General features: G+C 42.2%; 1 non-coding gene across 1 annotated transcript; it reads left to right on the forward strand.

The window, feature by feature from the left end:
• Positions 1-7,843: 7,843 nt before the first annotated feature.
• LOC137757528 (small nucleolar RNA SNORA12) lies at positions 7,844-7,991 on the forward strand. The gene has a single exon (XR_011072371.1). It is a non-coding gene; the product is annotated as a small nucleolar RNA SNORA12 (small nucleolar RNA).
• The last annotated feature ends 1,465 nt before the right edge of the window (positions 7,992-9,456 follow it).

Below are 9,456 nucleotides of genomic sequence, written 5' to 3' on the forward strand. Positions count from 1 at the left end.
TGTTTTGTCTAATTTTGCATGTGTTTGAATCTCTCCATAATAAAAGTATTTTTTGAAAAGATAAAAATTGGTCACTGCTTTATTAGCTGTCTAGCACTTTAAGTGCCTATACTGAGGCAATGTGTATAAATGCACAAAGTTTGCCGTCAGATTTCTAGCTCCACTGCTAAATTACAAACTGTGTTCTTCAGCAAATTACTCAGCATCTTTCGGCCTCAGTTTCCTCACCAATAAAATAAGGCTAATGATGTCCCTGAGGATTTTGTAGGGAATAAATATGTGTTTAGCTGAGTGCCTTAAATAAATACTTTTATTAGACTTTCTTCCTTTGTTCTTTTTGTCTGCTACTTTTCAATACAGAAACGCAAGGAGCCCTTCTTGTCATCTGGACAAGTAATTTTGATCCAGTCAACTTCTTTTCATATTACTCCCTGGAAAATGTAGATGGCCTGGTACGTTTGGTTCCAAGGGTTTAAAACAGCAAACCCTGGAGGGATCCAGGGAATGAGGGGTGAGAATAAACGTGTGTAATTAACTCAGTAGTTTTCAATCCAGGGTGATTTTGCCCCGCAGGGGATATTTAACAATGTCTAGAGACATTTTTGGTTGTCACAACCTGGGTAGAGGGGTGCTACTGGCATCTACTAGTTAGAGACCAGGGATACTGCTAAATATCCTACTATAGGCACAGGATTGCTCCCCACAATAAAGAATTACCTGGCCCCAAATACCAGTAGTACCAAGGCTGAGAAACCCTGGGCTAATGTGACTAAAACTCCTAGATGAAGCTTTTCCTAGATAATTAACTTTGCCTTTCTTTGTTCTTCTTATCCGACGCATACAGGTTATTAAAGGCATGCTCAGGAGAAATCATTCAAAATGTGATTACTCTATCTCTGTGGCCCTAATTTGTTTTTCATTTCTTTATGAGAAAAAAAAGCTGAGTAGTGTTCTGATTTTATTGCTGTTGAGTTTCAAACAGCAAACTTGAAGCATGCACTGATTACCTTTTTAATTAATACACTGTGAAGGCAGAGCATCACTTTATTAACTAGTGCGAAGGATGTACCATCTCCCAACAGCTTGGTAGTCTTTATTCCCAACTGTTATGCCAATGGGGGAGGATTGGGATGAAGAGGTTTCAGACACTGCTCCCCAAACAGATATATTTCTCTTGTTAAAATTGCCCAGCTAAGGGGGCTTCCCTGGTGGCGCAGTGGTTAAGAATCGCCTGCCAATGCAGGGGACACAGGTTCGATCCCTGGCCTGGGAAGATCCCACATGCTGCGGAGCAACTAAGCCCGTGAGCCGCAACTACTGAGCCTGCGCTCTAGAGCCCACGAGCTACAACTACTGAAGCCCTCGCACCTAGAGCCTGTGCTCCACAACAAGAGAAGCCACCACAATGAGAAGCCTGCGCACCGCAACGAAGAGTAGCCCCCGCTCGCCGCAACCAGGGAAAAGCCCGTGCACCGCAACGAAGAGTAGCCCCCGCTCGCCGCAACCAGGGAAAAGCCCGTGCGCAGCAACGAAGACCCAATGCAGCCAAAAATAAAATAAATTAAATAAAAATAAATAAATTAAAAAAAAATTGCCCAGCTAGGTTTAGATGACACCTGCCTAGCATGTCATTATTAAATAGAAAACATGATGGGTAATTCCTCTCTCCCCTCCATCCCCTTTCTAAAGTCAGAATACTTGAGGTCAAGACCATAGTACCACAGGCACTGAAGGAAAGAGTCAGGTAAATGGTGGTAACTGTGTATTCAACTGGCAAACAATGGTAAGGCTATTTCTGTGAGATGTGTTGTGTGTTGGGGTGTGGGGAGCGAAGAGTGGGGTAAAAATGTTTAAGGTAAAAAGTGGGGAAAAATCTGTAAACGTCGTGGAATGGCTTAAGCATCTATGATGTGGTTCGTATTTCTTTATTTCTCCCTCACCCCACCCCATGTGTTCTATGAAAACTGCCCCACCCCACAGCCCAGGGAACTGGGTTAGGACACCCAATTAAGAGAGCCAAGCCATGGCCTACTCAGTGGTTTCTGAGATCCTCAGATTCCCTCTTTCAGGAATTAGAACTAAGAGGTGGAGACTGGGGACTTCCCTGGTGGTCCAGTGGTTAAGACTCCGCACTTCCACTGCAGGGGGTGCAGGTTAATCCCTGGTCTAAGATCCCGCATGCCACGCTGCGCAGCCAAAAAAAAAAAAAAGGTGGAGACTGAATGGGTCAGGAGCTGAGTTGTGGGCAGAGCAGCAGAGTAAGTATGTCCACAGATGACCCTTCCTGACAGCTTCTCAAGCTGCCCTAGTTCCTGTCCTTGCTAAGGTCTGCTTTTCAGCTTTCTGTGGCTTCTATTAGACAGCCCTTTGCATTCCTCCCTACTGAAAAAGCTAGCTTAGTGGGTGATGTTCCTTACAATCCAACCATCTATGTCTGAGACAGATGTGTCCACATCACCACCAAGAGATGAGACTAACATGAGAAATGAAGCTGACAGCTGTCTAACAGGGAAAGGCCACTTAACAGTCATTTGCGCTTCATGCCTAGGAGGGTCAAGGGACGACACTAGGCCCCAGAGACCAGCTCCCAGTAAATTCCCTGTCTCAGAAATCCTGTAAGCAGTTCTAGATATACCACACTTTTGATACTTTCATATGCAGTCTTATAACTCATTTTGTGTTATTATATTGAATTATTATTTATCTCATCATGTGACCTAATCCTCATTTGTATCCTTGATATCTATCTCTCATTTTGTCAATTAATTCACCAACCAGACTTGGGAAGATCAGTTCATACCCCAAGGGTCCGTCCACTTTCTCACATCATCCTCAACCCACTCAGACTGACTTCTGCCTCCACCACTCCACTAAAACTGAGTTATGTTTCCATGTGTTTCTTAGATGCACAGAAGGATCTTTTACAGTAGTGGTTCTTGCTTAGGAGAGATTTTGTGCCCCCCCACCCCAAGGTGATTTTGCAGTGTCTGTTTTGATTGTCACAAGTTGGAGGGTGCTACTGGCATCTGGTGGGTAGAGACCAGGGGTGCTGCTATACATCCTAGAATGCACAGGAAAACCACACATAACAAAGAATTATCCATCCCCAAACGTCAATAATGCCAAAGTTGAGAAACCTTGTTTTAGGGCAAAGATGGGTCTTTGAGAGATATAGCACAGTTCAAAATGGGCAAAGATTTTGAGTAGATATTTCTCCAAAGAAGATATACAAATGGCTAATGAGCACATTAAAAAATGCTCAACATCATTAGCCAATAGGGAAATGCAAATCAAAACCACAATGAGATACCACTTCACACCCACTAGAATGGCTATAATTTTTTTAATGGAAAATAACAAGTATTGGTGAGTATATGGAGAAATTGGAACCCTCACACATTGCTGGTAGGAATGTAAAATGGTGCAGCCTCTTTGGAAAACAGATTGAAAGTTCCTCAAAAAGTTAAAAGTAGAGTTACCATTTGAACTAGCAATTCCACTTCTAGGTATATACCCAAGAGAATTGAAAACATGTCCACAAAAAAACTTGTACACGAATGTCACAGCAGCATTATTCACAATAACCAAGAAGTGAAAACAACCCAAATGTCCATTGACTGATGAATAGAGAAACAAATGGTTGTATATCCATACACTGGAATATTATTTGGCCACAAAAACAGAATGGAGTACCGATACATGCTACAACATGACTGAACCTTGAAAACAGATGCTAATGGGACTTCTCTGGTGGTGCAGTGGTTAAGAATCCACCTGCCAATGCAGGGGACACGGGGTCGATCCCTGGTCTGGGAAGATCCCTGGTCCGGGAAGATCCCACATGCCGTGGAGCAGCTAAGCCCGGGCACCACAACAACTGAGCCTGCCCTCTAGACCCCGTGAGCCACGACTACTAAGCCCATGCGCCACAATTACTGAAGCCCACCCGCCTAGAACCCATGCTCTGCAACAAGAGAAGCCACCACAATGAGAAGCCCGCGCACCACAACGATGAGTAGCTCCTGCTCGCCGCACCTAGAGAAAGCCCACGTGCAGCAACAAAGACCCAACGCAGCCAAAAATAAAATATAATAAAATAAATTTTAAAAAAAGAAAACATATGCTAAGTGAAAGAAGCCAGACACACACAAAAAAACACATACTGTATGATTTCATTTATATGAAATTTCCAGAATAGGTAAATCCATAGGACAGAAAGTAGATGAATGGCTGCCTTGTGCTGGGGGTATTAGGAGGGAACAGAAAGTGACTGCTAATGAGTACGGAATTTCTTTTGGGGGATGATGAAAGTGTTCTAAAATTAAATTGTGTTGATGCTTACATAACCCTGCGAATATACTAAAAAAATTGATGTATATACTTTATTTTTTTAAATTTTACTGGAGTATAGTTGATTTACAATGTTGTGTTAGTTTCAGGTGTACAGCTTAACATATACTTTATTTTTTATTTATTTATTTACTTTAATTTTGCCTGTGTTGGGTCTTTGTTGCTGCGTGTGGGCTTTCTCTAGTTGTGGTGAGTGGGGTCTACTCTTTGTTGCGGTGCGCAGGCTTCTCACTGTGGTGGCTTCTCTTGTTGCGGAGCACAGGCTCTAGGTGCACAGGCTTCAGTAGTTGTGGCACGTGGACTCAGTAGTTCTGGCTCGCGGGCTCTAGCGCACAGGCTCAGTAATTGTGGCGCACGGGCTTAGCTGCTCCGCGGCATGTGGGATCTTCCCAGACCAGGGATCGACCCCGTGTCCCCTGCATTGGCAGGCGGATTCTTAACCACTGCGCCACCAGGGAAGCCCAACTTATATACTTTAAAATGTGAATTATATCTGTAAAAGAATGTCTCTTTCAATCTGCAGAGTGCCTACTCCGCGGTAGGTGCTCATTAAATAAAGCAGTACACCTGAGGCATGGAAGACAAAAAGATTTCTTTCCTGCTCTGATTACTAATATATTAACATTTTATGCCCAAAAAGTAACAGTAATTATTCTCTTAAATAACCTCCAAGTTAAGCAACCTGCAGAATTAATCAATGCTCTCCATTTCCCCTCAGAGTCCTAAGAGCCCTCTGAACGCTTCAGACTAAGTAGGTAAGCTACTCTTGGGAATGCCTGGATACTTTTGCTCCCACCAGTTGAGTCATAAGTTTTCCAAGAGTTAGCTGAACTTTTCCCCAAATCTGTTTATGCCCATTTTACTTGTGATTGTAACGGTATAATTTAATTAAATGTTATGTAAATTGATAAAATTATGGGAAACAAGAAGTTTTTTTTTTAAAGAAACTAAATTGTTTTAGAAAGAAAAGATACAGTCATGTGACTTTTTAAAATTGCTGTTGAATTAGGTGCAAACAAGAGTACTATAAAAGATAGGGGACAAAATACCCCCAAATCTAGGATTCTATACTCAGAGTATTTTGAAAGTATCTTGAGTTTTCACTTCATTTAGAATTAACAAAATTTGGAAATCAGAGACATTGCATATATGTATGCCTAATGAAAAAGAAAACACAGAACTCTAATCAGTGGACCAATTAAAGGATTGACAAATTATAATATATTTATTTTAAATTTAAATATAATGTTTAATGTATGTATTTATCATTTTTTAAAACAAGTCTCCCTTATAACCATTTTATTTTTCAGTGAATTGACCTACTGGTCTGCATTGTATAGGATAAGAAGAATTCTGTACTCCCTGGTGATTATAACTCTCCGCTACCTTGTATAATGGAGAAAGCCCTACAAAACTCTTATTTTTTTTTTTCAAAACTCTTATTGGACTTCCCTGGTGGCGCAGTGGTTAAGAATCCGCCTGCCAATGCAGGGGACACGGGGTCCTGGTCCGGGAAGGTCCTACATGCTGCGGAGCAACTAAGCCCGTGCTCCACAACTACTGAGCCCATGCGCCACAACTACTGAAGCCCAAGCGCCTAGACCCCGTGCTCCTCAACAAGAGAAGCCACTGCAATGAGAAGCCTCCCTGGTGGTCCAGTGGTTAAGACTCCGCGCTTCCACTGCAGGGGGCACGGATTCGATCTCTGGTCGGGGAACTAAGATCCCGCATGCCACACTCAGCCGAAAAAAAAAAAAGAAAAAGTGTGGTAGTCACATGGAAAAGAATTTATGGGACAGATTTGTGTTCAAGTCTTACCCATCTCTCTTGGAGGCTGATCCAGCTCTGCCCATCTCTGGGGAAGCTGAGGAAGAGTTGTAGAGGGTGAGTCTGCCATCTCTCTAAGCAGGTCCCACCTGGCCTTCAGATATCACAAACCTATAGCAACCCTAGGAGTCTGGCAGGATTTGAGGTGGAGAGCCTTGTAAACAGTGATCACATCTTTGTTGCTGGTGTTAATGATAATATGAATTTAGAGGCTGGAGTCAAATTTTTTTAACATCTTTATTGGAGTATAATTGCTTTACAATGGTGTGTTAGTTTCTGCTTTTGGAGTCAAATTGAAGTTGGTTCACCCAACACTGATCTGTGTCTCAAAGGCTGGGATGAAACTCATTCACTCTCCTAGATGACCTTAGAGATGACCTTAGATGGACAAACTCAGGACTCTCCCTGGGCAAAGAGGATATAGAATAAACAGCGATTTAAATTCCTTTCACTCATTCAACAAACATTTACTAAGCATCTACAGTATGTCTGGTGCCAAGTGTCTAAGATGAATGTGATAGTCTTCACTCTCAAAGAATATATAGAGTAAAAAATATATATGTAGGGCAAACTCTTAAAGATTAATTTTTTGTAAATATGATGGTACTGTTAAAAATTCTAATCATACTGGTCTTTGCTTTCAAAAGAGTTATCATTTACATGCTTCTGTACTTTTTATTTCTGTCTTAATGGAATGAGGAAAACAGATTTGAAACAGGCATTTTTCCTTTTTGTCCTGGGCCATTCTTTCCAATACTTTCCTATTTTTAAAATTCCTTTTCTCCTTCTGCGTGTGTGTGTGTGTGTGTGTGTGTGTGTGAGAGAGAGAGAGAGAGAGAGAGAGAAAGAGAGAGAGAGGAAGAAAGAGAGGGAGAGAGAGAGAGGATTTGTAGTTCATGGAAAGACAAAGAGAACTTTTCAAATATCCTAATACCTGGGGTGAGACTGAAATAAAGAGTATGTTTGCACATTATGAGGGCTCATTGTGAGAATGGGGCAAGATTAATTTTATGCCAGTTCTTGTATATTCTTTACTCCATGGTATTTGAGAGTTGGCTCCAAGTCCCTTAGAATAAAGGACAAAAATGAGAGAAACCAGTAAGATTCCTTTTCTCCCCATAGTTCCCAGCACTGGAAAGACCAAGGGAACCCCAGGTTTCACACACTTGCAAGTCCAGCCTCTTATTCCCATCTTTTTGCATGCTAATTGAGCCATTTTTGTGAGCCTGTGAGAGTTCTCAGATGCTTGATGGTCAAGGCTTGCTTTAGAGGACCACAGTGGGTGAGGCTCTACAGTTTAGGCAGAGACATTAGTGTCTTCTAGAGACTTGGATTCAGTTGTATCGGGAATGGAGCATGTGCTCCACCTGTCAATTTTCAGCCTAAGAACAATCAGCAGAGCAGCCTATGGCAGTGATGACACACCTGCTAATTGGTTTCAGAGGGCATGTGACCTTGGATCAATCTACCACACAGTTTCCAAAGGAGACAAAGACAGTTGAGTTAGCTGAAGGCTGTGCAAATAAATGCCTGTTCCTGTAATATTAGGATTCATGTGCAGGAATTACAGAGGAATGAGAAGAAGGAGGCCTAATTGCTTTTTGGAACAAAAAGTAAAAATGTAATACCTACTTTCCCTTTAAGTGGCTTTAAAAAATGCTCAGATAGTTGTGGTGCTTTTCTTTTTGGCACATTTGTTAAGTTTTCAAATGGTCCTGACTCTGCCACAGATATTATACAGGAGCTGGCAAAGACTTCATGACAAAGAGATCTCTTTCTAGCCTTTCCTGAACCAGAGATTGGCTCCCACAAGTGGCAGGGAAAAAAATGCTCAGATATCTAAACTTCAGAAATTTGGAGGGTTCTAATTGTTTAATTTCCTCCAAATAAAAACTAAATAGTCAACATACACTTATACTGTTTCTATTAATTTTTCTTTCTTCTCTTATGGCCTACGCACTATAAATTTCCTTTAAAGAACATAAGGAATTGACAAGTCATATTCTTTGAAACTTACTGCTAAATTGAGGAATTGAGTTTTATTTTTGCTAAAAAAGGCATTGAAGTTTGGTATGATCAAACAAAGCAAGTTATAAGAAACCACCTTAGCTAAAGATTTAGGAATGCAAGTGCCATTCTTCTCTAAAGAAATCGATATTCTCTTCTCTATCCTGTTACCTAGAACCTGTACCTGGCAAATGTGCTCAACATAATATTTAGGGACTGATGGACCTAACCCATGACTGGTGCCGTGGGAAGGCAGCTGTCCCTTCTGAAGGAGCTGGCAGATTTCGTTCCCAAATCCTCGGGCTGGATAGCACTCCCCACCCCCACCCCTTATTTGGACACTGCAGATACAGAATATTCCATCATTGCAGAAAGTTCTATTGGATAATGCTGCTTTAAGCCATAATGTCTCTTTAATTTAATTTATTTTATTTTATTTATTTACTTGGTTGCACCAGGTCTTAGTTGCGGCACACGGGATCTTCATTGCCACGTGCAGGATCTTTAGTTGCGGCATGCGAACTCTTAGTTGCAGCATGTGGGATCTAGTCCCCTGACCAGGGATCGAACCCAGGTCCCCTGCATTGGGAACACGGAGTCTTAGCCACTGGACCTCCAGGGAAGTCTCCATAATATCTCTTTTAGATACATCTCTTTTAGCACTCCCCACTCCCACCTGAGTGCCCAGAAAACATCTTCCTCACAAACAGGAAGCCCTTATCTCATCATGAAGGCTTTGCAGCAAAGACTGGTAAAGGAAAAAGAAGAAACGAGAGAGTTTTCTTTTTAATCCATGAATTCTTTGTAGAAAATCAGAGTCTACTCCAATGGGTGGCATCCTGAAAGAACTGTCTTTGTCTGCCAATCAACAGATTTTCATGGAACCCGTACTATGTGCCAGCCTCTGTGAGGGGCCCACAGGAGCACTCCTGCCAGGGAGTCCTGGGATATAGTGGAAGAAGCAAGGGCTCTGGAACTAGATCTTGAGCTAGTAAAAATTTCAGCATGAGGGACTTCCCTGGTGGACCAGTGGCTAAGAATCTGCCTTCCAATGCAGGGTACGTGGGTTCGATCCCTGGTCAGGGAACTAAGATCCTACATGCCACGGAGCAACTAAGCCTGCAAGCCGCAACTACTGAGCCTGTGTGCTCTAGAGCCCGTGAGTCACAACTAGAGAGAAGCCTGCGAGCTGCAACGAAGAGCCTGCGTGCAGCAACAAAAGATCCCGCATGCTGAAACAAAGATCCCATGTGCCTCAACTAAGACCTGACG

This window comes from Eschrichtius robustus, chromosome X (genome assembly GCF_028021215.1).
Source record: "Eschrichtius robustus isolate mEscRob2 chromosome X, mEscRob2.pri, whole genome shotgun sequence".
In the NCBI taxonomy this organism is placed as follows: domain Eukaryota; kingdom Metazoa; phylum Chordata; class Mammalia; order Artiodactyla; family Eschrichtiidae; genus Eschrichtius; species Eschrichtius robustus.